This window comes from Malaya genurostris, chromosome 3 (assembly GCF_030247185.1).
Source record: "Malaya genurostris strain Urasoe2022 chromosome 3, Malgen_1.1, whole genome shotgun sequence".
Classification (NCBI taxonomy): Eukaryota; Metazoa; Arthropoda; class Insecta; order Diptera; family Culicidae; genus Malaya; species Malaya genurostris.
In genome coordinates this window covers 292,215,711-292,221,710 of record NC_080572.1, presented here as the reverse complement: position 1 = coordinate 292,221,710, position 6,000 = coordinate 292,215,711, and positions in this window count along the sequence as shown.

Sequence of the window (6,000 nt, the reverse complement as noted above, 5' to 3'; positions counted from 1 at the left end):
CTCCTTCCTACACCTACTTTAGTTTTAGGAGACTTCAACTCTCATGGTACGGGATGGGGCTGTCTTCAGGATGACAACAGATCAACTCTGATCTATGACCTTTGCGATAACTTCAATATGACAATTTTAAATACGGGAGAAATGACACGGATTCCTGCACCACCAGCAAGACCAAGTGCGCTGGATCTTTCCATTTGCTCGACATCGCTACGGTTGGATTGCACGTGGAAGGTAATCCCTGATCCCCACGGTAGCGATCACTTGCCTGTCGTTATCTCAATCGCCAGCGGATTAAGACAATCGAAGACAATCAATGTTTTGTATGAGCTCACACGAAATATTGATTGAAAAGCTATGCAAACTCTATATCTGAGAAAATAGAATCAACACAAGAACTTCCTCCGGAGGAAGAGTACACGTTTTTGGCTGGCTTGATTCTCGGAACCGCGATTCAAGTTCAGACGAAACGTGTACCGGGCGCGAAAACTAACATCCGTCCTCCCAACCCGTGGTGGGACAAAGAGTGCTTAGAGCTAAACGCTAAAAAATCTGCAGCGTATATCAATTTTAGAAAAAAAAAACGGAACACCTGATAGTTATCGGAGTTACGCGGCGTTAGACATGCAAATGAAGAACTTAATTAAAGCAAAGAAACGCGGATACTGGCGCCGTTTTGTTGGCGGATTAACAAAAGAAACATCGATGAGCACTCTTTGGAACACAGCCCGACGAATGCGCAATCGAAACACCACGAACGAAAGCGAGGAATATTCTAACCTCTGGATATTCGATTTCGCTAAAAAAGTGTGTTCCGACTCTGTTCGGAAACACCGTTTTCGATGGTAGAGTTTTCGCTTGCACTTTTTCTGAGTTAGAACTAGTTATTTCTGAGTTTAAATTAGTTATTGCTGGAATACTTTGCGTGAAATATTTGTGAAAAGGTATTGGATCAGATTCAGTCAAGGATCAAAAGTCTTAATGTTGCATTATGACGAATCATTTTAGGACATCATATATGACCAAGGATGCAAACTGCCTCCCATTTTTATTACTGTAGTCTGCTTACCCACATCTACCTTTTTTAATTTTTCTTACTGTACCGCGTTGATGCATCCAAACTAAAATTCTATTACAGTAGGCGAGCGAAGCAGTATCGCGTAAAAAACTACGGCTGGAATCATAGCCGTTCGAAGTAGGTAGAAATTATATTTTTCCACATTTTACTGCCTCCTTGTTCGCGCTACTGTACCACAAAAAAAGTAGCTCGTGGCGGTAGAAAAAAGTACTTTGCCGTTGTAGAAAAGTGTACATAAGTGCGATAGAAAATGTACTTTACGGTAGGCGCTGCACATTGCCTATTTCGTTCGTTATTTTGAAGATGACTTTCACGTATTCGCACGTGTGACTAGTCAATGAATGCTTTAAGGGCTTGTTGGTTGGACAAGTAAACTGAACTCGGCTATACTGGTTACCGTTTTCCTATTCGGGAAGCCTAAAAAGTAATGGTCACAGAAGATTTCAAAAATGAAACTAACATCGATATCTTTGAGGTGGTTAGATCGCTTCTCGCAGTCTTCGAATCAAATAGAAGGGCCCTTCGTTCGGAAATAATAATTTATTCGTTCTCCGGTGTGAAATAATTTTAACCGTTATATAAATGAAGATAAAAAAATCATTTTTTTTTGGTATTTAGATCGAATTAAAGTTTTTAGATTGAGTGAAAGATTTCCATTTTCCGCATTTCGAAATGTTTTGATTTAATGTAAAAAATGTGATTCTGCATTTCGAACAAGTGATGTTTTTTGTATGGAAAGCTCAAACTTCATCGAAATACACAATAGGAATGACTTGTGCGACTCCGTACATCTTCAGTACATAATCAATTTTTACTTTAGGAATTTACCAGTCTGGCGACAGTTAACTTCCATCATTGCTACAAAACAAATCATTTATATGCTTATACTACTTTGGCCAAATCAAAATAGCCTTACCTAGGGTTCTAATAATCACAGTATCATCTTTATTAAATTGCGCATTTATGCCCACTACATGACGGCCATATCGGGTCGCAGAGTCGACTTTAATGCATATTAATCGACCTTGCATTTCAGCTGCAATTTTTTCCCTAATATTTGTTGCGCATTGTTCAATATGACGAGAGATATTGTCTCGATTGATTTTAAATTTAAGTGCTTCGCAAATTGGATCTAGCAGTTCTCGAAAACCTTCCCATTCAACGGCGCATAGGGGCAAGTGATGAAGTGATACCATTTTTACCAAAGATTCAACCACAGCTTGTCTGTCGAGTGCTATTGATGTTTTAAGAATTTTCCTTTTCTTTTCTGGTGCATATCCTTGCTTCAGTAGTCCGTATTCCAGAGGCTTTTACGGATGCACATTTCGTAAATGCTTAACAAAATTTCCGGGATCATAACTACTTCTTAATTTTTTGTACGTGCAGATTCGAGTAGAATCGATGTTACAAATTATATAATCATCTTCACACTTATAACAATCATTGGCTATGTCCCGATAAAAACGCTTTATTTTCGATGAATCAGTCATTTTTCACGATCACGAATTGCTTTGAAAAAAAAACGATTTTGGGAGCAACAACGTTCACTGCTAATGAAGGGAAAAAAATGACAAGTCGACGTAACCATTTCATAAGGTCACAAAAGTAAATTGTTTCTCTTTGTTTACTTTTTCATCTGCTAAAATCTAATCAGTACGTTTCAATGCAGCAAAGCATTGAATTCTTCATTTAAAAAGGGCCTTGAAAACAAATAATTCATTACACCATTCGGGAAGATCATCAAGAATATCAAACGATCTACTATTTAAATAAAATATAATCTGGTCTTGAAAAATACAAAAAAGTCGTCAACACATAATGTTTATATATTAAATAACTAGTAATCATTTGTTAACGTTCAATGTAAACACGTGCGCTACCATTTTGAGCGAACAATGTAAAGTACAGCGGTAGAATACTTTTTTTTCGACGGCGGTAGAAAGCTATATTACATTTTTAAAAGCGGCGGTAGCTTTGAGCAAATGTATCGCCCAGCCTACTGTAGAATGCTGTAAACCTAAGAAAGAGTAGAATGAAGCAGAACAAAATGTATTTTTACCTTCACCGTTCTCATCGTCGCTGGTACACTCTCTAGAGTAAATGTATCTATCAGCAGTTGTAGCAGGCGGTAGCACTCAGAGTGTGTAGAATGTAGGGAAAGAAATGTATTTTACCGGTACCGTTCGCATCACTGTATATGACACCTGGTCAGGATAATAAGTGTCATGACGTAATGCAAATTACAAACGCAGGAAGCTCAATGGATCCTCGAGATCTCGTGAGACAATTCACGAGAACCATACCCTCGAATCTTCTACCCGGGAAAACATGTCGGGAAGCAATATGGCTCATTGAGGACTGCAATTGACCGAGAAAGTGATGAAGCTACAAATGCGATACGGTTCGAGCAATTGCAATAATTGCAAATTGCTCGGACTTATTTATTTAGAAATGATGGTTTGATCTATCGTTTTCCGAAGATTTTAGAGTTTCATCACACTGTAAGTAGTTTGAAAGTAACCTTTTTCGATCGTATTGAACTTTTTTTATTCCGAATTACAGAATGATCCTTCCAAGTCGTGGCACCAGATCCAAGTTCAACAAATGATTATGTAGATTAACGGAGATATTTTGGCCACTAATAAAAGCTCTGTGTTATAAAATTGAAGTACATCGATTCCCGGAAAGACTTCTTCATTCATAAACATATTGGCCCTTATTACCGTTCTCACTTTTACTTTCACATTCACTTCACTTACATGTCACTTTACTTGATTTTCCTTATTACCAGTATCACGCATAGTGAAGTGATCATTGTATTGGAAAAAACTTATTTTTTCAACAAAATGTTGGTGGCGTGATGTTCATAATGACATCAAGTGCATCCAAGTAATTACTTTTGTCTCTGAAGCGACTTCCGTAATAAAGATTTACATTCACTTCATTCGATTTTCACCGTGAAGTGATACCGGTAACAAGGGCCATTAGATACATATCAACCAAAAACATTCCCGTTACCCTGTTTTTGAAACAGCAAGATTAAATCAACTATATGCCCCATGATTTTTTTTCGTAATTTTTAGCGATTCAAAACTGGTTTCATATGATTATTTTGTTTGATTAGAATCTACGAATTAGATCGAAATTTTCACTTGAAGATACCGCAAAGATGCTAGTACAATTCAGTATCTGTTCAAATATGTCCAGAGAGTAAGTCAGAGCAGCATTAATAATAAATCGATTATACACCCTGATTTTGAATAAGGCATATTGACTTTTCGATGGATTTTGCTAGCGTTATTAGGAATAGATTTTAGAATAAGAGCGAATACTTTTGTTTAGAAAAGTTTCTGATATTCGAAAGTTGCGAACCTCGGTATGGTATAAGTAGATCTGATAAATTATGCCCAACTCCTCTAGTAAACATAAATACTACGAATATTCTCTTAATAAGGGCCGTCGTGAACTCTGATTGGTTCCTTATACAAATTTAAACCCATGTTGATCTTGAAAAACATAACAGTGTGGCTTCGAGAACCGGTGCAAAAAAAACTGCATGATCATCAAACGAATGGTATTCTGTAGAGATGGGAGAGCTGCTCGGTAGCAGAACAACTTTCGCTGTTGAAAATATTTAGATTTAATTTTTCTCTTTCAACTGCTGTGAAAAGATTAAGGTAAATAAATGTAACTACGGTAACGGTAGGTGTTATTTTAAAAACATCAGTTTTTCAGGCTGAGTTGCCAGTTTCATACATTTTTCGAACAATTTCGTTTTGACATTACGAGTTACTGAGGGGTAGTTAAATTTGCGATACAGTTTTTAATAGCGAGTGGCAGGTCGTGTCGTCGGTAATATTGTCCCACATGACTGGAGACAAGTGAGGGTTATCGCCATTAAAAAACCAAACAAACCAGCATCCGACCACAATTCGTATCGGCCGATTGCTATGCTTTCCTGTATCTGGAAATTGTTTGAAAAAATGATTCTCTTCCGCCTACACAATTGGGTCGAGACTAATGGCTTGCTTTCAGATACACAATTTGGTTTTCGCCGTGGCAAAGGAACGAACGATTGTTTTGCGCTGCTTTCAATAGAAATTCAAATGACATTTGCCCGTAAAGAACAAATGGCATCAGTCTTCCTAGATATCAAGGGGGCTTTCGACTCAGTTTCAATACATATCCTATCTGAGAAGTTGCATAAGCATGGTCTTTCGCCAGTTTTGAATAACTTTTTGTATGATCTATTGTCCGAGAAACATATGCATTTTTCGCAGGATGATTTGTCGACAATACGATTCAGTTACATGGATCTTCCTCAGGGCTCATGTTTAAGCCCCCTTTTAGACAATTTTAACGTAAGCAATATTGATGAATTTAGCAACACATCTTGCACGCTAAGACAACTTGCCGACGACAGCGTTGTGTCTATTATAGGACCCAAAGCAGCCGGTCTCCAAGGACCATTGCAAAATGGGCTCTTCAAATGGGTATTGAGTTCTCCACGGAGAAAACTGAGCTGGTTGTATTTTCAAGGAAGCAAGAACCAGCACAACTACAGCTTCAACTAGGGGGTGAAAACATAGCTCAGGTCTTCACATTTAAATATCTCGGGGTCTGGTTCGACTCCAAAGGCACCTGGGGATGTCACATTAGATATCTGAAACAAAAATGCCAGCAGAGAATCAATTTTCTTCGCACAATAACCGGAACTTGGTGGGGTGCCCACCCAGGAGATCTGATCAGGCTGTACCAAACAACGATATTGTCCGTAATGGAATATGGGTGTTTCTGCTTTCGCTCCGCCGCGAATACGCATTTCATTAAGCTGGAAAGAATACAGTATCGTTGCTTGCGTATTTCCTTAGGTTGCATGCAGTCGACTCATACGATGAGTCTCGAAGTGCTTGCGGGCGTCTTAC